We start from the raw sequence: 26,643 nt of genomic DNA on the forward strand, positions 1-26,643 counted from the left end.
TTGTATGTCACGCAGTGGAACAGAATGGGTACCATTGTGAAATTCACAGTGAAACTTGGGATCTGGCATAGTTTCATCGCAAGAATTCTGTGTCACCACAGCAAGTGTGAAATGCTAAAAGCTGTGGCACAACTGACTGTTATAAAGCAATTTGAGTGTCATTTTATTTATGCAGGAAGTGAGGTTCTTTGAATTTTCCAAGCAGATTAATATTGTTCTTATAAACTGTGAAAATAGAATACTATGCTGCTAGCACTGGAGGCTTATTTGGGTTTCTGTGCCTTTCTGGCCAGGAATTTTTGGGATGTAATATTCAAGAATTTACACAGGATTACACTAAACCAAAGCAGTCTTCCTAAATTATGTTGTCCAAAACATGACCCATCCACTCATGTAGTCTTTATATGTAGAGAATGAGCTGCAGACAAACAGTACTGTACCCATCATTAATTACTTAATTACAGAATCACTCCATCAGTAAGTCAGCACAACATCTGTGACCCTGTATGTCACTGTAGCAGCCCCCTGCTTCTATCCCCTAGGAGTCTCGCTGAGGCGGTTCTACTGACATAATATATTCATTATCCATTAGATCTGGCACACGGTCTGCAGTGCTCAATTACAACACAATCGAGCAAAGGGCCCAGTGTCAGCCAATGTAATGACTTTCTGATTATCTGTCTTTAAATGATGAATGAAATGAAAATGTACTACTCAAACCAAATATAAGATTGTTAAAGATGCCAAATGAAAATTGTGCATAGACCCTTTATAAAAGGAGAAGTGGAGTGAGGGGGTCAGGGTATGCTCCCCCCTCAAAAATAACTCAGTAAGAATGTTTCTCTAAGCTACTGCAACCCATCTGATTGAGATAATGTATCCTTCAAAGTAAAGAGAACCATGTCTACACACTGTATCTCAACATATCATTGATATTTTAAGGATATTTGATACTTCAGAGCAAGGATTTAATTTTGAATGATTTTCAGTTCTTTTAATCATTTACTTTTTTGTTATCACTAGTTGTTTGAACTGACTTCAAGCTTAATATCATTGCTTTTATTAGTTCTTCACCTGGCCTGGATTATTTTTCAAAAACCTTTTTCATTTTGTTTTAACTGAGATGTAAAATAATTAATGGTTTACTTCCAGCTTGAAGTTTTTTAATTTATTTTTTTTAAATTGCATCTCAATAGTACCAAAGTCCTTATGCCCACCCTTTTATCTTGCTTCTCTCTTTTCTCTTCTTTCACACATCTTGTTGCTGCTTGCTCCCTCTTCACTCTGTTTCAGTTTCACCTCTGCTGCAGTTGTCAAATGTACAAAGTAAATAAACTGGAAAAAGAGAGAGAAACAGGCAAACTATTTTTCAATTATATTAATCTTAGCAGTTACAGATTAAAAACTGGCCAGATTGTCCTCTCTGTCATAAATAATCACAAGAGGGGACTTTTAAAGATAAAATCTCCATGAGGAATCCCTCAGAGAAATTCACCACTGTTCCCCCATTCCTTGGAGGAGGAGGGGTTGGGTTTGCTTCTAGCAGAAAAGCCACCCACAAGCCTAGAAGATCCCATTGGATCTGAAGTAGGCCAGTACCATCCACAGGGAAGCCTTGAACCTATGCACAGCTGCTACACCCAGTGTCTTCTCTCCTCTCCCCACTTCTTGGCAATGTGACTCCATGAAGCCATGTAACGAGGGACACCCCAACCATAAAATCTTCCATAGACCACTGTGGATCCCTAAAGAAAAGTTAATACAGCCTAGGACATCCCTCTTGCACTCCAGGTGGGATAACTGGCTGTATTAACATTTCTCTGTGAGTTCCTGAGGGCTAGAGGATGACCTTGAATCTCCTCCTCCTCTGCCCTGATGCAGCTCATTTCTCAGTGGACCCCAGGGCATAGGGGTGAGGGATGGGCAGTGCCACAGATTCATACAAGCCTGCCTTCCACGCGGAGGTCTCCTTCATGTGCCTCTCGGAGGGTATATGTATACTACAGCAGGAAGCAAACCTCCCAGCCCCAATAGGCAGATTCACTCTAGTTTCACTCCAGCTAACTCACAAAAAATAACAGTGTAAACGTTGTAACTCAGACGCTCAGGCCCACCCAGCACTGTGGATCTGAGCTCAGGTGGCTAGCCCAAACCTGAGCTGCAATGTCTACACAAAAAGAAAAGGAGTACTTGTGGCACCTTAGAGACTAACCAATTTATTAGAGCATAAGCTTTCGTGAGCTACAGCTCACTTCCTCAGATGCATATCGTTGAAACTGCAGCAGGCTTTATATATACACAGAGAATATGAAACAATACCTCCTCCCACCCCACTGTCCTGCTGGTAATAGCTTATCTAAAGTGATCATCAGGTGGGCCATTTCCAGCACAAATCCAGGTTTTCTCACCCTCCACCCCCCCACACAAATTCACTCTCCTGCTGGTGATAGCCCATCCAAAGTGACAACTCTTTACACAATGTGCATGACAATCAAGTTGGGCTATTTCCTGCACAAATCCAGGTTTTCTCACATCCCCCCCACCCCCATACACACACAAACTCACTCTCCTGCTGGTAATAGCTCATCCAAACTGACCACTCTTCAAGTTTAAATCCAAGTTAAACCAGAACATCTGGGGGGGGGGGGGGGGGTTAGGGAAAAACAAGAGGAAACAGGCTACCTTGCATAATGACTTAGCCACTCCCAGTCTCTATTTAAGCCTAAATTAATAGTATCCAATTTGCAAATGAATTCCAATTCAGCAGTTTCTCGTTGGAGTCTGGATTTGAAGTTTTTTTGTTTTAAGATAGCGACCTTCATGTCTGTGATTGCGTGACCAGAGAGATTGAAGTGTTCTCCGACTGGTTTATGAATGTTATAATTCTTGACATCTGATTTGTGTCCATTTATTCTTTTACGTAGAGACTGTCCAGTTTGACCAATGTACATGGCAGAGGGGCATTGCTGGCACATGATGGCATATATCACATTGGTGGATGTGCAGGTGAACGAGCCTCTGATAGTGTGGCTGATGTTATTAGGCCCTGTGATGGTGTCCCCTGAATAGATATGTGGGCACAATTGGCAACGGGCTTTGTTGCAAGGATAAGTTCCTGGGTTAGTGGTTCTGTTGTGTGGTATGTGGTTGTTGGTGAGTATTTGCTTCAGGTTGCGGGGCTGTCTGTAGGCAAGGACTGGCCTGTCTCCCAAGATTTGTGAGAGTGTCGGGTCATCCTTTAGGATAGGTTGTAGATCCTTAATAATGCGTTGGAGGGGTTTTAGTTGGGGGCTGAAGGTGACGGGTAGTGGCGTTCTGTTATTTTCTTTGTTAGGCCTGTCCTGTAGTAGGTAACTTCTGGGAACTCTTCTGGCTCTATCAATCTGTTTCTTTACTTCTGCAGGTGGGTATTGTAGTTGTAAGAAAGCTTGAGAGAGATCTTGTAGGTGTTTGTCTCTGTCTGAGGGGTTGGAGCAAATGCGGTTGTATCGCAGAGCTTGGCTGTAGACGATGGATCGTGTGGTGTGGTCAGGGTGAAAGCTGGAGGCATGCAGGTAGGAATAGCGGTCAGTAGGTTTCCGGTATAGGGTGGTGTTTATGTGACCATTGTTTATTAGCACTGTAGTGTCCAGGAAGTGGATCTCTTGTGTGGACTGGACCAGGCTGAGGTTGGTGGTGGGATGGAAATTGTTGAAATCATGGTGGAATTCCTCAAGGGCTTCTTTTCCATGGGTCCAGATGATGAAGATGTCATCAATATAGCGCAAGTAGAGTAGGGGCTTTAGGGGACGAGAGCTGAGGAAGCGTTGTTCTAAATCAGCCATAAAAATGTTGGCATACTGTGGGGCCATGCGGGTACCCATAGCAGTGCCGCTGATCTGAAGGTATACATTGTCCCCAAATGTGAAGTAGTTATGGGTAAGGACAAAGTCACAAAGTTCAGCTACGAGGTTAGCCGTGACATTATCGGGGATAGTGTTCTTGACGTCTTGTAGTCCATCTTTGTGTGGAATGTTGGTGTAGAGGGCTTCTACATCCATAGTGGCCAGGATGGTGTTATCAGGAAGATCACCGATGGATTGAAGTTTCCTCAGGAAGTCAGTGGTGTCTCGAAGGTAGCTGGGAGTGCTGGTAGCGTAGGGCCTGAGGAGGGAGTCTACATAGCCAGACAATCCTGCAGGAGAGTGAATTTGTGTGGGGGGGTGGAGGGTGAGAAAACCTGGATTTGTGCTGGAAATGGCCCACCTGATGATCACTTTAGATAAGCTATTACCAGCAGGACAGTGGGGTGGGAGGAGGTATTGTTTCATATTCTCTGTGTATATATAAAGCCTGCTGCAGTTTCCACGATATGCATCTGAGGAAGTGAGCTGTAGCTCACGAAAGCTTATGCTCTAATAAATTGGTTAGTCTCTAAGGTGCCACAAGTACTCCTTTTCTTTTTGCGAATACAGACTAACACGGCTGTTACTCTGAAAAATGTCTACACTGCTATTTTTAGCATGCTAGCTCAAGTGAACTTAGCGCAAGTCCATCTACCCAGGCTGGCCCACTAGTAAACACACCATTTTCCCATTGAGATGTGAGCTTTTAAGATGATTGTGTCCCTTTAAACAAACTGCTATGAAAACAGAAATTTCAAAACATGCCAGGATTATAAATAAGTGGGAGACTAAAAAACATTTTGTTATTCAAATAATCATGAAGCAGGTGTCTGATAGTACAGTCATTTCTGTCTGTGTTTACATCTTTAGTTATTATTCTGTTAATTATAATTAAAAATCACTTAACGCTGCATATTGGAGCACTCACTGAATCTAACTTAAATTACAACTTCCCACTTTACACCTTTAAATAGAGTACTTTGGGCTTTTGATTGTTGGACAATTTGTCGGAGAGGTCTAATTCACTCTGTCTTTCAAACACGGTACCCAGCACGTTTCTGGGGGACGGGACCTGTCTATTTTATTGCCTGTAAAGCACTATGCATATCTATTGTATGGTGCTTTATGAATAATAAATACTAATATAATTCTGGAGTCCTTCCTGTATGAGAAACAAGAAAAGCAAAGACCCCTATGTCCTTTATAAAGAACTCCAGTGCAGACATAAAACTTGATGCTATGTAACTGCTGAAACAAACATGATTTTAATACATATTTATTTTTGGTGTTTGAATAGTCAGGGGTGTGAAAGAAGGAATCAAGTAAGATTTTATCTTTGCTTAAGCTTATCATATTTGGACAAAATCGGTACATTTATGGCAAGTTTAATTTTAGAGGGAAATAGGATTGATCTGCAAATCTCAGTTTCTGGTGAAAACTTCTCCAAAGTGCAGCAGTGCTCACATCTATAGGTTTGATTCAGCCACAGAAAGAAGAGTTGCTGGAAAGTTTGGTATCTGGAGCTCCCCAAGGAGTGTTGGGATCCTGTGGTTTACTCCAGACCCATCTCTAATGTTAAGATAAAAAATTTTAAATGTCTCAACAGAAACCAAGGAGATGGAAATATGGGACATGACAGGACATGAGGTATCGGGATGCTACATGCATGGGAGGAGGACCAGTTCAACCCTTAGAAACATATCACAATTCCTATTAATTTCACCAGAAGCTATGCTGTGTTTTTGAGGATATATCTGGGCTTATCAAGTCTAGAGGTTGTAGAGGGCTATTGCTCCCTTCCCACATAACATTACTTCCATATGTCAGAATCTCATTATTTGTTCCAGTGGAAATGGCATTGCATTTCAATTTGGATACAAAATGATTATAGCTATGTTACAGAAATCAGTGGAGATTAGAATATGTAGCTACCTCTGTACTTTCCCCTTTGTAAAAGACATATCTCATCAACATTCATGTTGGGTGAGCCTCAAGATGATCAGTAAGCAAGCACTTTGGATGCTTATCCAGAACTCAAGGGCACGAGAGATGGGCTTGCACACAATGGCAGATATGAATAGTCCTAAACTTTAAGGAAGTTCAGAAGTGGATTCAGTGCAATGCAGGTCCCCATCTGCTGTGGTTTGGAAACTCAGCTGGGAATTTGCCAAGAAAAGGTTTTTCTCAAGACTTGTTTTGTTTCCTTGCACTGAATATTTCAGTATTTAGGATTAAACCATAACCTTTTTATCTGAGATCTTTATTCAGCCACTTCAAATATGCCGTGAGAAAAGTTTGTTCTTACAGTATTTTGGTTCCTGTCCCAGATGAAACCAGAAAATGCAAGAAGCAAGAGAAATATTCAAAGAAAATAAAGTTATAGCTCTCTCCCCCAAACTCCAAGGAAGGTTTCAGTGTGGTTTAATTCTGGGATAAAAATGTGGCTCATTTCTTATTATATCCGAAGTGATTTAACTCTCTCTCCTCAACATTCAAATGAAGCAGATCATGTATTCTCTCTGTTTAGAAAACAGAAGCAAACTCAGTTAAACACAATCCCTTCTCATACTACAGCTTAGGATCATTTATGGCTAGCATGAATTATAGTATATGTGTGCAGATAGGGAAAATAGAGAAATGCAATTATTCTAGCTTTCAGCATGAAATTTCCCCCTAACTGGTTTGTATAATAGGGATCTCATACCTCAGGCACAGCTGGTTCTAAGGTGTTTTATGGGAAGAGGTTTTGTGTAATTGCATAGAATAGACTCTTTTTTTTTTAAATGAAAGAAATATTACTGGTATGCAAGTGAAATTGCATAAAGGGGCTGTAGTTATTATTATTTATTAAACAACCATCCCTTGTGCCTTCCACTAGAGTTTTTCAACGATTGAGTTTTCTCTAAGATTTCTCAGAAGGTTTCTTTATCAGATAACACTGAGCTCATGTACACGTTGACTCCTGTCAAATATAACAAGTGATTCAGTTTAACAGTGCAGTGCACAGTAGATGAGCACATATGGCCACACAGGCATAACACAATTATGCAGAATTGTCCAGCAAACCTATGAGAGAGAAAAAATCAATTCTTAATGACAGATTTTTTTTATGGAATGCAAACAACTGCAAAGGAAACATGCGAAATAAATCCCCTTTACTTTCTTTGGATGACTAATATGATCAGATGTTCCTGTAGCATTTGCTTGTAGAACTTTTCCCCCTCCCCACATCATGCTAAAAAATTGAAAGACTCATTCATGTAAAATGTTCCTTTGAATATAGTCCAGCAGATGTGGAAGGTGGAAGTTTTTGACATGCTATTTGAATTTTCCTGATATACTTTTCTCATTTGGATATAATCCCCAGCAGACCTGGCAGCTCTGCAGATTTATAGTATCAGGTAACAAAGCTGGGATAATGCAGTACAGTACAAAGCCTATGCTGTTCCTTAGCGAGAAGGAATGACCTCTGAGGGAATAATGCAGCTCTGTGTCATCATGCTGCAGTGTTTGTTTGTTAGAACGAGAAGGTAAAAAGTCAGAGTTCAAAAACTAAACCAAAGAATACAAAATAAAAGCAACAATCTGAAAAGGAGACAGCAATTTGAATGACTTAATAATGACTAAAATATATGTAGACTTGCAAATTAATTGGCTTAAGTTGCAGCGCAAATCTGAAAACTGATATTCTAGTTTAGTTACACAGTAACTTTAGGGGAAATAAAGACTGATAGTGATACATAGGGCCTTGATATTTCAGGATACAGGGCCCTACTAAAACTAAATAAAAATAAAAATACTTCACAGCTACTAGCCCATAGATACTCCGTGAGCTAACTGTAGTCTGAGGACATAAAAATAAAAGCCAGGCCTTATGCAATAACTCCCTGACTGGGAAGATCCTCTCTGTGTTATGCTCCCGTTGCAACACCTCCTGGTTTCTCTGTAACTGTGGAAGACCAGGAAATCTATAAGCACTCAATACATCCTGTTCTTTATAATAAAATATTAAAACTTAAATTATAATCCTGTGTGTACATTGTACATACACTCACTCAACAATTGAAAATAAATTCCAAATTCCTTAAAACGATGTATTCTACCACGTCCCCTTATCAATTCCATTTAAATAGCTTGAAGATTATTATTCTAAAGATCAAGTCTGTGGGGCTGGGAGCTTCCAGATCATTTTCTCACTTCTGCTGAGTTTGTATGTGGAGTTCCAGGTGGAGGGGGCTCACTTTCTGACAGAGTACCTGCAGGTCCCAGAATCTCTCTTTATTGTGTTGGGAAATACTGAAGATGAACCCAGTTCCTTTGGAGATGTCCTTCTGGAGTCTCCACCAGGTGGAATCTGGAGGTTCTGCCACATTTAGAACAGTTTCAAATATCTGGAAGTTTTTGAACTAAACTTTGTTCTCTGGTCTCAGTTTAGGTAGCACTTTTGTTCAGCTCTGAACATTGCAGTTTTGTTGCTGCCGAATTTTTTTTTAAACATTCTGTTTTCAGGTTTAAGCTGTACCAGTGCCACAGGTAGAGGAATCCTTCATCCTCTTCCCATCAGAAGTTCTGCTGTGGAGAGTCGAGACACAAGCAATGTTGACCAACATGCCAGGAGTACCATATAGAGGTCCCTTGATTTTTGCAGAAGGCTTTTTAAAGTCTGCTCTGCTCTCTCCACCTACCCGTTGCTCTGGGGGTGTAAGGTAGACTACTAGTACAGTGTTTAAAATCAAAGTCCTGTGGCTCATTGTCTGATACGAGGTCTTCAACAACTCCATGTCTAGACAATATTCTCTTTAGTTTTGGGATGACTGGCCTGATGAGGTCTATGTAAGTATAGCCAGATCTGTATATCAGGAGACGTAATCAATGACAAAAATATATATGTCTCTGCTTCAGAAAAACAAATCTGTTCCTAGCTGCCAAGGACTGTTAGGTAGCTTTGTAGGGAATAATGATGCTGGCAATTTGTTGCATTTGGGGTGGGGGTCCTTTCTCCTTACTACTTATTTGATAGACCTATACTGAGGTTTGAATTTTCCTACTCAGACTGGGGTGACATACACATTGTTGTGCTCATGCCCTGCACTATTTTATACCTTAATGTCCTTCATAGAGTTTGGTGAGCATCCGTTTCTGAAGTATTGTAGGGATAAGAACATGTCCTTTCAGAAGCAGGCCACTGGCCATGTGAAGGTCATTTCAGTGTTGCCAATATGGTAATAGGTCTGACAGAAGTTAACTCCTTTGACCACACTCTCTTTGGTGCAGTCAAATAAGTTTCTGGCAAGTCTCATCCTTTTGTTGTTCATCTCTAATTTGCTGAAGTCGACTGGCAGATTCTGGAATTGCTGCCAGGACAAGGTCAGTGTAGACTTTGTCAACTTTCTCTTAAAGACTTTGCTTCTTCTGTTGGTGGCTGCTTAATTGGGGCTGTGTACACAGTATCTGCTGCTTTGAGTGTTTTCCCTGATATGTAAAAAGAAAAGAAGTACTTGTGGGACCTTAGAGACTAACCAATTTATTTGAGCATAAGCTTTCGTGAGCTACAGCTCACTTCATCGGATGCATACTGTGGAAAGTACAGAAGATCTTTTAAAACACACAAACCATGAAAAAATGGGTGTTTACCACTACAAAAGGTTTTCTCTCCCCACACCCCAATCTCCTGCTGGTAATAGCTTATCTGTTCCCTGATATGTGTTCATTGTGAAAATTGTATCAACCAGAGTCAAAACCTTTGACTTCTAGGTGGAAGTTCACTGAGCAGTTTTGAACCTATAATGGCACTAAAGGCCTGTGATCTGTTTCTATGTGAAAATCCAAGACAATTGATTTCACTGGACCATTTGGCAGATCAAGTTATTGCTAAAGCTTCGTTTTTCCATGCTGCTGCTCGCGTCTGTGAGACTTTTTGTTATGAATTCAACAGGTCTCTGGTCTCCTGGGTGCTTTTGTATGAGCACAGCTCCTAAACCAGGGATCGGCAACCTTTGGCCTGTGGCCCGCCAGGGTATGCTGCCTCCCATTGGCCGTGGTTCACTGCTCCAGGCCAATGGGGGCTGCAAGAAGTAGCGTGGGTCGAGGGATATGCTGGCCGCCACTTCCCGCAGCCCCCATTGGCCTGGAGGGGCGAACCGCAGCCAGTGGGAGCTGAGATCGGCCAAACCTGCAGATGCAGCAGATAAACAAACTGGCCAGGCCCGCCAGGGGGCTTATCCTGGCAGGCGGCGTGCGAAAGGTTGCCGATCCCTGTCCTAAACCATAAGAAGATTCATTTCCTGCTACTGTTGTTGGATAGTTTACTGAGTACTGTGCCAAAACAGGTGAAGATGTAGCTTTTTATTTTATTAAACAAATTTTGTTGTGTGCTCTCCAGATCCACATGTTATGGCTATTAATGAGATTTCTTAAGGGGTTTGTTAGATGAATAAATTTGGTAAGAATTTTCCAAAATGATTTGTCAAGCCCAGGAATCTTCTGACAGCAGAAACATCTTGGTGTTTGGGTAAGGTGAGCAATGCTTTCAGTTTGTCTGAATCCAGCTGACTTTCCGTATTTTTGCTAATTATTTATCTTTGATGGGGTATGTCAATCTCACACTGAGCCAGCAAGCGTTAACAAGCTGCTGTCCCTTCAGCCCCACCCTGCTACACCTGCACTCACTGTCAGGTAGTGAAAGGGCAGTTAAAAAGTGAAGAGGACAGCTTAGTAACTGGCCGACCAGGAAGGAGAACAGGCCTCCTATCCTTTGCTATCTGACGAAAGGACCAGCCCAGAACCCCTGCAGAAACTGTTGACTCCCAGCACCCTCCAGAGGATGATAGGCCTGGTATACAACCATTGTGTTTGATTTGAGGTCTATTTCTTTGCTTTACTATAAAAGATGTATTGATCTGTGCTGTCTGGGGATAGGGCTGAAGGTTCTAAGAAGACTGTTGCAAAAAAAAAAAAAGAAAGAAAGAAAGAAAGGAAAAAAAGACTGTTGCCTTGGAGACATGCGGGGAACGCCCTTAATAAACTTTGTGGCAATTTACCACCTACTTGAGTCTACCCTGTAGTTTGTCTTGCACCCTAAAGAGCATGTGTTCATAGTCTCTTACAAATTTTATCTGTTCCTTTCCAAATTCACATTTCTCATTCAGAGTGAGGCCAACTTGTTGGAAGCACCTCAAAATTGCATCTAGTCATTCATCATGTTGATTTTTATCTCTGCCATATCTCAGCAAATCATCTTCATGGCAGAGGATGCCAGGCAGACCTGACATGACGGAAAAGATACTTTTTTGGAAGTGTTCTGATGCTGAAGATGTGCTCAATTGAAGACAATTGAAACAGTACCTTCCAAATTGGGTGATAAATGTAGTTAAAGGTATAGTTTCTTTAGCAAGAGGGATTTGCCAGAAACCTGCTGTAGCATCTAACTTTGGGGCCACTTTGGTCTCTGATAACTGAGCTAATGTCTGGTCATCTATGGGAAGCATGTGTCTTTCTCCACACATGCTTTTTTATTACTTTGTATAAAGTCCACAATAATTAGGATTTTGCTGTTGGGGTTCAGTACTACAACCATTCCTGCACACTTGTGTACATCCCTGTACTTCTATCTGGAAAATAACCCTCATATCTTCCATTATCTTTAATTCTTTAACTTTCCCTACCAAGGGTATGAGAATGTGGTGTGAGACTGTCAGAGAAAAGGGAGTAGCTAATGGCATCAGTTTTAGTTTGTATCCCCTGACAGATTTCCTAGCCCTGTGAAAATGTGTGGATACATCTCCTGTATGTTTTGCTTTTTTTGCTATTAATATATTCCAATTTCTATACTAGGTATAGTTTTTTATTGCTGGCATCCCTAGTTGGGGATTTTAGTTCTTGTTTTATGTATATTGTTTTTTTCATTCAATTCAACTTTTCATTCTTTCTCCATTTTCCCAAGGAACTGACCGCAAATGTTCAATGCTTTGTTCCTACCTCCATGTAGAATCTTATTTGGTCTTTGCAGATCTTCATCGCAGGATCAATTATAATATTTTTTTTTAAATTTCAGTGACTGCTACCCAAGTATCAGTTTTAAATTTGAGGTTTTGACAGATTAGATTTCATACTCTGTGCACCTTGGTGTTGTCTGTTCTATTGAGGATAAAATCCTGAATGTTGTGGAGAAAGTGAATAAGGAAGTGTTATTTACCCCTTAACATAAAACAAGAACTAGGGGTCACCCAATGAAATTTTAAAGCAAATTAAAACAAACATAAGGAAATACTTCTTCAGACAATGCACAGTCAGCCTATAGAACTTGTTGCCAGGGGATGTTGTGAAGGCCAAAAGTATAATTGGGTTAAAAAAGAATTAGACAAGTTCCCAGAGGATAGATGCATCAATGGCTATGCGCTAAGATGGTCAGGGACACAACCCCATGCTCTGGGTATTCATAAGCTTCTGATTGCCAGGAGCTGGGACTGGATGATGGAATGGATCATCTGATAATTGCCCTGTTGTGCTCATTCGCTCTGAGGCACCTGGCCTCTGTCAGAAAACAGGGTACTGGGCTAGATGGATCATTTGTCCGACACAATATGGCTGTTTTGCTGATATAGTCCTTAGAAGTATGGACTCACTGTCATCTAATGATAACACTCCCTCTTGAATTGTTTCCACTGCTCTTGGTGACCTGGCTGCTGTTGCACAATATCTCATTTTGTGGCAACTCCTATACTCTGCCACTTTTGCTGGACACTGTTATCAGCTATGGCTTGGTGCCTTGCCACATCTTCCACAACTTTTCCAACTTTCCTTCCTTTAGTTCCAAAAACTCTCCCACTCCACTTGTTCACTCTTCTTATGTTGTAAATTTTGTCTGACTGCTCCTTTCACATTTGTGACTTTTCTCTTGACTATGGCAATATTGTCTGATGCACTCTCCCCTGTGCTACTAGCATGGAAGTCACATTACTGTTTCTTTATGGTTTCTTGCATTCTTTGTGTGTGTGTGTGTGTGTGTGTGTGTGACTTTTGCTATAGGTCTAACTGAATGTGTGCTCATAAACTGGTGTTTCCTATGCCTAGAACTATCCTGTCTTGTGTGAGTTCTTCTTTTTATGTTCCATATTTGGAGTGTTCAGGAAGTATGAAACATAGTGATAAAAGCCTCAGCTGTATCCCCTTGTTCCTGGGGCCGCCTATTAAATTTTGCCCTTTCATATATGATATACTGTCTGCCTATGAAATGGATATCAAATGCCTCCTTCACTTTAGTGTATTTTTTCTTTTCCACATCAGTGAAGGATAGGGCACATAGGATATCATAAGCAGCATCACCCATGGGAAATACCAGGAAATTTACCTGGTATTCTTGTGATTTCTCTATTAAACCAAAAGCCATCCATAACCACTCAAACCTTCAGATCCAGCAAAGCCAGCTGCTTGACAAACTTGTCTAACAGAGTCATTTGTGCTATGCTCTTTATTGGTGTGCCAAGAGGGACTGTGCCTCTCTCCTGCTGCAGCTTTTGCAGGTCTCCTCCCTGATTCACTCACTTCTGACACCATGTAGTTTGAGGACATAAACACAAACAGCAACTAGTGAGCTCCCTAACCAAAAAGTCCCTTTCTGTATTAAGCTCCCCCTGCAACACATCCTGGTGCTCTCTGCTGAATGCGGAGGACTAGGAACTCTATAACCAATCCACATTACAGGCCACAGAAAGCCAGACCAGAAATTCTTCTGAGACCTTCCATTTCACTTGGACAGATTCCTAGATTTTGCCCCTTCTGTTTGCCATGTGTGACCATTAATCTAATAAATTACATCAGGGGACTCACTTAGTATGCTCTTTGCTTCCTCTGGCATTCTGAAGCAAAAATGATTTTTCCCCCAGCTGACTGAACATCAGTATCTCATTGAAAGGTATCTTTTATGGCTCACTCCCTAGTTGATCACTAGTAAGCCAAAGAGTGGAAGAAAGAGTAGTTCACTGGGACAAAGAGTCACCTATAACCAACCTGTTTTCCTGAAGACACAAAAATTAGAGAGTAGGAGGTCACCTGAGATCCCTTTGGTGAAAAGCAAGAAATCCCCCTCACACACACCAACCCCAATGAAATGGGCTGGAGTGAGTCCTCCAGCTTGTACATCACACCCAAGACCACTCTGTGTCTCCTCTAGGCTACACATAGGAATTAAATTAAGCAACCAGTGAGATGTTCAGAGGACCACATGACATAGGATCCTGTAGAGTTGGTATAAGGAGAAGAAAGGGAAGAAAGGGGAATTGTAAAGTGTGGGTAACCAAAGTTCTCATGAGATCTTCATCCTAGAAAGCTCCTCGATTTCCTAGTGCAAGGCTTTTGCTTTTGCTTTCCACTCGTCTTTGCCTGAATAGGTCAGTTCCCCATGGGACCTGCCTGTGCGGGCACTCAGGCCTCACACAGATCAGAAGGCTACTGATATTTTTTGATGGATTATGCACTTTATGGGTCATACATATGATACATACAGTACATCTCTGAAATTTAGCATATTGGAACTCCTTCAGAAGTTGCCAAGCATTAATATGTATTTGAATTACAATGCAATTAATGCCACTTAGAGTAACCAAGGACCAATTTGGGATTGAATAAGCTAATAACACTAAATCATTGGTACCTTATATATGGGATGTTTAATTTCCACAAAATTGTTTGTAAAGGACATTGTCAATTTAAAAATCATAGGGCCCAATTATGTGAGATGCTAAGCATCTTCAGGTCAGTTGGAATTGAGGATGCTCAGTACCCAGAAGAATCAGAATTATACTCAATTATTATTTAGTTTTTTACATTTTTATCAGTTTGAAGAACAAAAATCAAAAGTTTCAATTCTGTTTACAGTTAGTTTCCCTTTCAGGTGCTTAGGGCTACAGTGTTTGGGTTTCAAATACTATAGGATAATGCTTGCAGTTTTGTTTGTTTGTTTGTTTGTTCGTTTGAATTAAACAACTGTTTCATTTGAATTTTTTTTACAAAAAAGTCAAGGAAACAGTTCTTTTGGCCATAGTTTTTGTAAAAGCTTGTTTTATGTAAGTTAAGGGTTAGTATAAATCAGAGTGGGCAGTGGCCCTTTTATTAAAAAAATAGCTGTTTATTAAACCTGTCTTTGTTATTGTCACATAATTTGCAAGTAGCTTTCCATAATGTTATACTAGAAAACTGAACTTAGATTCCCTTTAGCCGCATGCTATCTATCATTGTCTTCGCTGCTTCCACAATGGACCTCACCTACTTCTGGAACATTTGGGACCCTCATGTTCTCTTCTTTTAGCCTGGGCTCTGATAATCAGCCATCCCCTACTGCAGAGTTTAAACTATTAATCCCCAGGAACTCATTTGAGGTAGAACTGAGAGACACTACTAATGCAAACAGCATTTTAAAAAATGGTTTTATAGCAAATGGTATGGTCTCATGGGTGGCTGAAAATTAGATTTATTTAAATTTCCTTTTTAAATTATTTTAAGAGTAAGAAATAATAGAACAGGTCCACTGTGAACAGAAATCTAACCTCTCCCCAAACTATCCTCAACAGTGTGACAGTGTGTCTCAACCCTGTTTTTAAGAGGTGTATAGTGAGAGAGAAGGTCCCTTCCATGCCCATGAAGTCCTGGTCTCCTGCTGATTTTGTTGACCAGGTGTTGATGGTGATTTTTGCTATTTGGACTTCTGAGCTGACCTGAACTGGGACCATGAGATAAATTGCCTCACTGTTTAGTGCAGTAGCCAAGGCTTTTCCCCCTCCCTCCGCATATGTGTTTGGCCATTTCTTTTCAGATGTGACTTTGGTCAAAGGCTGCTAATTAGTTTCTGAGTGGACTCTTAGGTGTTGATTTTGATTTTTTTTAAACACCTATGTGATTTGGGAGTTGGCAGAGTAGTACCTGGGTCATCACTTCTCTGCCCTTACGTGCAAATCAGCACATAAGCTATCACCCTAGTTTCAAAGGGATGAGGCTTTTTCCATGATGATCCTAGACTCTGGAACTAACTTCTTTTCTTGCTCTGAATTTGCCTAGATCTGGTAATTTTCAGGGTACATTGCAAGATTCATCTATACTCATAGGCTTTTCCAAATGAGATAAATTGAGTGATTTGAGATTGCTGCAGGAGATTATAATTTTATGTTGAGTGGGCTACATTGGTGATTTACTGGGAAATTTAGGAATAGTCTGGGAAGTCTGGCAAATCTGTTTTCTGTGATATTGAATATGTATGTTGCAAGAAACTGAAGACTAAAGAGTATTCTTATTCTCCCATTGAAATAGGTGCGGGATTTACTTACACAGCTCTCACTGATATTGATGAGAGCAACCTGACTTTTGCAGACCGTATTCCTGGGAGATCTCTCGCTAATATGAACAAGACTGTTTATGTTAATAAAGGCTACAGCATCAAGCCCTTGGTTGCCTGCACCTTGATGAGAGAATCTCTCTCACCCCCCATGATTATATAAAGTGTATAAATTTATTTATTTTTCTATCCAAATCTCTAAGTGCTTGTACAAACTTTAGGACAGATATGCCAAAAGGATGGGGTATGGGTGCATGTATATAACATGCATGAATAGGGTCTGTAGAATCAAGCCTTAAATCAGGTTACTCATTAATATTAGTGAGAATTATGTAGGTAAATCCCAAGCACAGAAACAACATATTGTGCTGTAATTTCTTGCAATTTTAATCAACAATTTAAAAACTCAATAGCTTGGAGGAATGGCACTTCCCTTATTTTGTTAAGATATTTTGTTTTCTTTTTTCTTGCATGTTATTAATACCTGCTCCAAACAATGAGTCAAATTCAGACCTGGGTGTAAAAAGGTTTGTATTCTGAAGCTAGTTGTTTGTCCCGTTTTTGGAGTAGAGTAAAACTTCATGAACTGTGTGGGTTGCCTCAAATGGATAGCGATGCAAAGACAAGTGGTCAGAAAGCAGCATTCTGCTTCAAATTATAATTTTAGAATAATAATTTATAAACTGATGAGAGGCCGAAGGAAAAATAAAACAAAACCAAAAAAAACCCAAAAGCCTCCCAACAGTTTTAAAAGTAAAATTGGCTTTTTACTCTGAAACTACTGGAGACTCCAGTCCTCTCACTTACTTGGCAGGTTTTGACTGACAAACATGATTTTCCTATACTTTTCCCCCCGTCAAAATATCATGGGAAGGATATTATGCATTCCCAACCTGTCAGCTTTGGCTGCATTACAGAGTGCTCAATTATGCTATAATCGAATAGCTGCCCAATGTAGGCCACATAATGACTTCCTGATTATCTGCCTTTAAATGATGAATGAAATGAATATGTAACATTCTGCTCAAATATAGCATAGTTAGCATGCCAAACCAAAACTGATTTTGTGCTCTTCAGCCTGAAAAAACATACATTTTATTGTAATTCAGTTTAACAGTTCTGTTGCTTGTTTTCCCTTCATTAAGATAAACATTGAATGAGTTGTCTAGGAGAACATTAGTCTTCATTTTTGCTTTCAAACAGATGGTAAAGGTGTTAAACGTTGGTTGCATTGTTCTGGTTCCTCTCTTTATGTTGTCTTCTTGATAAAAAGCAAGGTCAGATTTATATGAACAGTTCCTATTGGGAATATTCCAATACAGATTGGCACAGGAGCAAGTCTGTTCTGAGTAATGTATTGCAAAGACAAAAACATTAAGATCTGAATAAATTATTTATTGGCAATAGTGCTAGATTTTTTCGTCTCCAGTGTATGATATTGCTACCATGCAACCAATATGCCATTAGAAAATCAGACTTACCTATAACTTCCACCTCTGTGTAGTGTACATAATACCCGCCCAAGTCAGGTAACTTCCTCAGCTTCAGGTAATCAGCTTTCTAAAGCAAATTGGGGAGATTTTTCCAAAGTCTCTGCCCAAGTGACTTTCTGTGGTGGACTCTTTTGAAAGAGGTCTGAATTAATTTTAAAGTTGATTACATGTGCCAAGCTGATGTGTCAGAACTTGCCATATGATCAACATACTTAAAATAAGTCACCACCAACGGGTGTGATTAACATATGACACATAATTACCTGAGTCTTTTGGCTTGTAATATATTAAGAATGTGGTAACTTCATATCTACATGCCCCTGAAGCAGCCTTTATTCCCCTACATCATCAACTAGGGCATCGAATCGTAGCACTGAAAGGGACCTCAAGAGGTCTTCTAGTCCAGTCCCTTGCACTGAAGGCAGGACTAAGTATTATGTAGACCATCCCTGACAGGTGTTTGTCTAACCTGCTCTTAAAAATCTCCAATGACGGAGATTCTACAACCTCCCTCGGCAGTTTATTCCAATGCTTAACCACTCTGACAGTTGGGAAGTTTTTCCTAATGTCCAGCCTAAACTGCTCTTCTTCAATTCAAGCCCACTGCTTCTTGTCCTATCCTCAGACGTTAAAGAAAACAGTTTTTGTCCCTCCTCTTTGTAACAACCTTTTATGTATTTGAAAACTGTTATCATGTCCCCTCGCAGTCTTCTCTTCTCCGGACTAAGCAAACCCAATTTTTTTTCAATCTTCCCTCATAGGTCATGTGTTCTAGACCTTTAATAATTTTGTTGCACTTCTCTGGACTTTCTCCTGTTTGTTCACATCTTTCCCGAAATGGGGTGCCCAGAACTGGACACGATATTCCAGTTGAGGCCTAATCACCAGGGAGCAGAGCAGAAGAATTACGCCGTGTGTCTTGCTTACAAGGCTCCTAGTAATACATTGCAGACAGTTTGTTTTTTTTTTTTCAACAGAGTTACACCGTTGACTTATATTTAGCTTGTGATCCACTTTGAAGATCCCTTTCTGCAGTACTCTTTCCTAGTCATTTCCCATTTTGTGTGTGTGCAACTGATTGTTCCTTGCTAAGTGGAGTACTTTCCATTTATCCTAATTGAATTTCATTCTGTTTACTTCAGACCATTTCTCCAGTTTGTCCAGATCATTTTGAATTTTTATCCTATCCTCCAAAGCACTTGCAACCCCTCCCAGCTTGGTATCATCCACAAATTTTATAAGTATACTCTCTATGCCATTGTCTTAAGTTATTGATGAAGATTTTGAACAGAACTAGACCCAGAACTGATCCCTGCAGAACCGCACTTGATAGCCCTTCCAGCTTGATTGTGAATCACTGATAACTACTCTCTAGGAATGGTTTTGCAACCTGTTATGCACCCACCTTATAGTAATTCCATCGAGATCGTATTTCTAGGTTGCATATGCGAATTAGACAGCCTGTTTAGTCATGTCAGAATTAAAAAAGGTAACAGCTATGGTAAGGTTGCAACTCATCAATTTTGCTGATGCTTTGTATATCAACTGAACAGCTAATGCACCAGCAATCTTGTATGGAGTTGAAAGTTCTCCTCTCCTTCAATTATGGGCCTGTCTGCTGAATTTACCAATTCATGCAAATTATGACAATGGTTTTGATGTTGTGACACATATATTAATACAAATGGTAAGGGGATACAGCAGAGTTGAAAAAGAATGATCAGATTTTGTTTGTGGGCATAGTGGAGTAGGGATTAGATTTATTGAGGGTTTTTTTAAAGTAAGAAATAATGGAAGTATTTTGGTACTAAAAGTAAAAACTCATCTGAGTCTCCTATGTCCAGCTCACCAACTCCCAAACCCACATGTCCATTTATTTAAGAATATTAACCCATATCTCCAAAGGAAGAGCAAATAAGATTACTCTGTTAACAATTCAGTAAGATCACACAAGCTTAGGTCCAGCCTTGCTACCAGTGAAGTCAATGACAAAGTAAGATCAGTCCCAAAATATTCACAACTATATGATGATTAATGAACTATAAACATTTCCAGGAGCTCCATCTGCTTTACATATATAGATCTCAGTGGTACCAGATGACAGAATGAGGAATAATGGTCTCAAGTTGCAGTGGGGGAGGTTTAGGTTGGATATTAGGAAAAACTTTTTCACTAGGAGGGTGGTGAAGCACTGGAATGGGTTACCTAGGGAGGTGGTGGAATCTCCTTCCTTAAAGATTTTTAAGGTCAGGCTTGACAAAGTCCTGGCTGGGATGATTTAGTTGGGGATTGGTCCTGCTTTGAGCAGGGGGTTGGACTAGATGACCTCCTGAGGTCCCTTCCAACCCTGATATTCTATGATTCTATGATCCCTTTCTCCTATAGCTAACAGTATTCTGGAACAGTGTGCAGTGAAGTTATACTAGTGGAATGTGATCTGAGAAGAGACTTCTAACAAGAGGTCTATAAAAGACTTCACAGACTCCTCAAATACATTTCCTCCATTCCTTAGCCTAATTGTGACCATCTCTTAGGGAGCCACCTAGAATAGTCTTGCATACCGCTCCAGCTCAGCTGTAGCAGCATTGTCTTTTAAATATACCAGTACAGGTTTCTTCACTACAGTTAATGCAATTATTGACAAAGTGTTTCCTCTTTGCAGCCAGAAGGTCTCCATTGTCAGAAGTATTATTTAATATTTTTAAATGCTCGTGTGAATCAAGAATATTAGTTATTCTCTCCATAGGCAGCATCCCCAAAACACATGGACCAAATTCCCTTCCCTTAACAGTCCTCACCCAAATGCTGCATCTCTAATTTGTCCAGAAATATTATAATGCTTACATTCTTACTTCCCTATAATTAGAGAATAACAGCAGTTTCTCTGAATGTTTCCCCACAAAGATGTTTCCCTACAACTCCTTCCCAAGATGGTCTTAAAGATGTTTGTATATTACACCATTTGGTAATGGCATTATGCAGTAGGTAATTCATGTTTAACCATACTCCATTCTTATTCAGCTAACAGTATTGTCTAGTGTTCAGAATGGGAGATGGCAAGTCCAGAGACCTAAATTCTTGTTATAATTTTGCCCCTATGCCATAAGCTAAGTGACTGGGGCAAGGCTTGAAAGGAGATCAGATTGATTTGTACGCATAAAATAAACGTTTACGAAGGAGAAAAACTTCCCAAAATTCTAAACAATCACAGAATCACTGAGTACAGCTCCTGAGTATATTGTAGCTTTCTTGTTCACTGTTGTCCTCTGGAGCTCACAGCAGAAATGAACCTGAAGTTACTGCTTTGGGTCTTATACTACAGAATTACCCCACTGAGTTCCTATTGAGTGCTTACTGCTGCGCCTGTGACTCTTTAAATTAGCCACAGTTTAACTGGCTGGTGTTTAGTGGTAGCTATTGTCAGGGAGTGACTGTTTGCTTACCAGATCTAAATCAAGCTAAGAAATGGAGGGCATCATTGTTCCCTTATCAGGGAAGGAAGCATTTATAGTCAGACGCAAACAAATCAGATTAAAGCTCCCCCCTCTTTTTTTGTGGGAGGGGGAGTCAGTAATTTCCCCCTGCCAACTATAGTTTCTATAGCTAAAGCTATATTGCTCTACTTAGAGCTTGTCTACAATGTGGGGTAATGTGCTCACAGGGGTGTGGTTTCTAAAGCACACTAATATTGCTCATTAATTGGTCTGTGTAGACACTACTGGTGTGCACTAAAGGTTCCCCTAGTGTGGTGTAACGTAGCACTGTTTCAAACAGCACTACATCCAAGCACATCAGCAGGGTCTACGTAGACAAGTTAATCCGCAACATATTACTGCACTTTAGAAATCCCCCCTGCCCCTTTCCATACAGCACATTACATTGCTGTGTAGACAAGTCCTTATTAGTCATCCACTGAACCTCTTACAACAGGGAAAAAAAGAATGATCTCCCTATGACATGGAGGATGATCTGAACAACAGAATATGGCAAATTTAGAGAAGAGGAAAGAGAAAGCTAGGGTCTGTTCCGTTGCTCTCTCTTTCATATATGCTCCCCTTTTTGCCATAAGGATTCTCAAAGCAAGAGACACTATAAAATTAACTTTCATAACTATGTGGACTATGCAGGTTGGCGGGGAAGAGGCATAACTAGAGCTCCCGCCCCTCTTCTTTCAGGAGTTGTGGTAAAAGGGATCCCTAAATAAAAAAGCAAACAAGCAGGGGGCAGGAAAATCTTTGCTGTGAAAGTTCTGTAAGAGCCCCTTTCTCCAGGACCTTCCAGGGAGAAAATATCCAGTTAAGCCACCAGGTGTGTGCCTTACTCATTTCATCTCTTGTAAAAAATCATATATTGCCTGACTTTATGAGGTGCTGAACACGGACAGCTCCCACCATAGTCTATGCTACATAGCTAGCCACTCTATGCTTCCAGTTCCCTATCAATAAAATGGGGACAATAATATTTATCCACTTGGATAAGGGGCTTTGAGTAGGCCTGCTATGATAGCAAATACTGTTTTGAATACAATCCTCCTGTCATGGTACTTGGCTAGGCTGCCCTTTCAGAGACCCCTCTCCAGTCCCCCAGCCTTTCAAGTGACAGTCCCATGCCTCCACTTCTTTTTGAGGTGGGACCCCATGATCCAACCACTTTCTGACTGGGCTCTGAGTTACAGCTCCCTGGGTGCCAACTTGAGAATCCCCAAACAGGCTTCGTACCAAGAGTTTCCTTTCAGGATGCTGTGGACAGTAACAATATGCAGAAGCAGCTTCTTCAAAATAAAGTGTGATTTATTTGCTAAATGCTACACAGCACTCAGGGACATTAATTTAAAACAACAAATATCTCTGCCCATACTGTCTTACCTATGCTTGGCATTTCCCTGAAGACCCCAGGTATACATGCTTTAGACTTGGTCCTTCCCCCTTCCGCCTCCATCTTCCTCCCATGCCAATTTTCTTGGTGGCCAAGTTACAGCCTGCTTCCTGCAGACCTTAACTCTCAGTCAATCTGCAGCAGACAACTTCCCCTATCCCTTTCTGCAGGGCGGATCTTTTAGCCAATCAGTGTCATTTGATGTCCACATTCTCAGCCTTGGGAAAACAACTATGTAACCATGTTTGGGGCTGAGTTGCCACCGCTTTACAGCTATTAATGTGGCTATTGTGTTTGAGTGTATGGTGGGATGTTCCTTCTGTGTTGCTCTTTCTGCTTGGTTTCCCTTTTTCTCTAACGCCATCATAAACAAACACACAGAAGCATGCACAATATTCATAAAAATAATACATATTTCCTAATTCTTCATGCATCCCATAACATAACATCTCCTTCTACCCTATTATAAGAGATGTTCCAAACATATGCTTTTGACATATTCCCTCTCTGATAACCTTATTGTATGGTCTCCAAGTTCACCAAATCATTATATTCTTGCTTTTGAGGTTTGGTAAGAAAAGAACAAATAAACTTCCTCACCCACTACACCAGATAAACCTCTCCACCTCCACTCATACACATTATTTAGCTGGCTGGGTCCCTAAAGAATTAGTCTGTGCTATGTTAAAAGCATTTGGATATTTCCTTAGATGTAGAGCTTAGGATCACCATGTTCTAAACTAACATATAGGCCCAAATTTTGAAGGTGTGTATGCAACAGGCAGTGTGCTCACCCAAAATTAGGATTGTGTGAACACAATTGTGTGTGCACCAAATCCACTCAAAACATTCTCTGGGCATTGTGCAGTTTAAATGCACAATGTAAAAGTACACACACACACATATACACACGCTTGAAAATCTGTTCTGTAATGCTTTTATTGGGTTGTAGGCATTTAGCAGGCACCATGTCTTTGGAAGTGTCTGGTACACAGCCCCTCAGCCAAGCTCTGCTCGTGAATGAGATCTTTGGGTGCAAAATAAGTGTCTTAGAAGCAAAATGTCCATTGAATTTTAATGAGACTTGTGCCCATAACTCACTTAGGCACTTTTGAAAATGTCACCCTACATCAATTATAATCTTGTAAGTAGTTCTTAAATAGAATTAAAATATTTATCCCATCTCCAAAACTAAAAAATGAAATTGACAGGCAGAAATCTTTTTAACAGCTTTCTTCCCCATAGTCTTAATTTTAAAGAAATCCAACTACTCTCTTGTTTTGAATGATAGGATCCCAATGGTCTCTAACTGTTCTAAATAAACATTCTTAATCTTACTCAATGAGTAAAATTTTGAAAATTTCCCAGTCTGGTGCAAGAGGCATTTTAAAAGAATTTCAAACTGTTCAAGTATTTAATGGCTTCTATAAACTTGAGTTCATTTCCAACTTTACCACTAATTTTAGATTTTACACTGGGCAGTAACTGGTGTCATTGCTATTTATGTATAAACGCCACATTCTGTACTCTGCTCTGTAGCATTGCATGAGTTTTGTAAATGGAGCATTTATGGAAATCAGCGGACTCTTTTCCTTTTATGCTGAATGCTTTGTTATTCCATTTTTAGTTATTAATTCAATTACAGTACTGGGATTCCAAAGGCTGTTTTTATTATGAGCACATCAGAAGCAGGGTTGTTGTTTTTTCTTTCCTTTAACTTCCTCATCCCTCCCCATCTTTTTCTGAAGAAACAAGGTCATCACATTGAAATTATTTTTTGGTTTGTTTTATTACACAAAAACTACATGTTGAACTGACTAGCCAGTTTCACTGTGTAGCTGGCTCGTGCAGGACTTTTCTGAGGTAACATGGCTCAGACTGTCAGGAAAAGTTCCTGAGGTAGCCTTGAGGCGCAGTATATTCTGAGTGACACGCTCTTCCCAGAACCTATAGGAGTTACCAGATTTCTAGTCAGCTTTCCTCTGCAGCCATTCCCCATGCAAAGAGTTACTAGTCTGTAGAAGAAGCCTATAGAGACTAAAAGGGCAGGGGGGGAGATGAGGAGGAATGAGGGAATATAAGGCATATTGTCCCCTCAATCTTAGTACAAGCTTAGTATATGTGTAAGTTCTGTAGTACCTTTGCCTAATTTGGTATTCAAACGTGTTAAAATGTCTGAGGGTGGTCTGAAAGTTAGAAACTAAAGACCCCGTCCCACAAACACTTATGCATGAGACTAAATTTATTTACAGAAGAAAAGCACATGTATAAGCGTTTGTAGAATCAAGGATTAAGGGCTATATTTTCAGAGCACATTAGGTTCACTTATCTCATTAAATCAAATTTTTCTTTTGTTCGTGTTAATTATAAACCATTTAACAATTTAAGTTTTTCTTTCATTTTTCTGGGCGTTTTATATATATTATATAAAATATATAGCCTCCCTTCTCCCCCCACCACCCTGCAAGGGTCGTGTGCTCCCCCCCAGATTTGTGTGCTCCCCCATTTTTCTGTGGGGGAGCCAAGAAATCTATAGAAGGTATGAATTCTGTGCCCCCACAAGGGCGCAGAATTCCCCCAGCAGTAAATTTATATATATGATATATATTTATATATATATATATATGATCATTCCAGCTTCATTGAAATTTACCTGTGAATCTACCTCCTTGTGCTAAGTAAAAGCCCAAGCCTGAAAAGTTGAAGTCAAAGGCAGATTAGCCTTTGGCTTCAATGGGAGCAGAGATGGGTCCTAAATGATTATCATCTGCCTGTGCAAATATTCACACTGTTTTTCTATTGAAATGCAAAGCTGTTTTTGCATTCCCATATAGTTATTTCTTTACTTTGTTATAAGTGAATGGCAGGCTGTGAGATTGGCTTCTTTTTTCCCAACCCCACATACCATTGGCATTTCATGTTGGAGATGAGGGGCAGTGTAGGCAAAATGTAATCATTTTCAGTCTCAGAAAAATAAGAGTGAACGTTGGATAATCCCAAATGCAGATTGGCTGATACTGTATAACTGATATGGTAACTATTGGTAATCACTAATACTTTGGGCTTTGCTTTAAGTGAGGCTTAATGCAGTGATCTCTGCAGAAGTCATACAAGTTCTCCTACTATGTGTGCAGTATAACTAAGACAAGTCAGCATTGCACTGTATGTAATAAAGCACAGCCATGCAGCTTGGAGTCTTGGAGTTGTAATATGTCTGTTATTTGTGTTGAAGGCTGTCACATACATTATGTGGGATATCCTTTAGAGTGAATATGGTACCATTCCTTCTGATGGTTATTTGAGAAATATGTATCCAAAACACTACAAAGAGAAAGTGAAAACAAAAGAAAAAGTTTAGTTTTAAATTTTATTTTACATAACACTAATTAGGAACAAGCTGACTAAAATAACACAACTAGGATTTGGTTGGAAATAGACCTGTGGGAACAGAATTATTTTCTTTTAATACTGTGGTCCAAACTGTTCAAAAAAAAATGGTTCTATTTTAGGCTAAAGGAAAAGATGCTATCGGGGGGGGGGGGGGCGGAGGGAGGGATGGCTCAGTGGTTTGAGCTTTGGCCTGCTAAACCCAGGGTTGTGAGTTCAATCCTTGAGGGGGCCATTTAGGGATCGGGGCAAAAATTGGGGATTGGTCCTGCTTTGAGCAGGGGGTTGGACTAGATGACCTCCTGAGGTCCTTTCCAACCCTGATATTCTATGATTCTATTACATACATGTGACAAATTTCTGAACAGGATGCAGTCCATGCAGAAATGCAGCCTGTTTGGAATAGTTCATAGTTGTTTCCATACAAAGTACTTCCATTAATTTTCAAACCTAAGTCACCTATCATTGGCCAATCCATGTTTAAAACAAGCCAATCTCTGCTCATTTCTTGTGAGACTTTCATTTTGACTCTGAGGAGACAAAATAAGTGAGAGAAGCAATGGAGCTTGGTTATGTGTATTGAAGATTTTTCTGGATAAGTCAAAGTAAACCCGCTAAAGCTAAATGTAAATTCTGTCTTGCAGACGTTTCTTGAGGGAATGGGATGTTATGTCTGGCT

Source organism: Lepidochelys kempii, chromosome 8 (assembly GCF_965140285.1).
Source record: "Lepidochelys kempii isolate rLepKem1 chromosome 8, rLepKem1.hap1, whole genome shotgun sequence".
Lineage (NCBI taxonomy): Eukaryota > Metazoa > Chordata > Testudines > Cheloniidae > Lepidochelys > Lepidochelys kempii.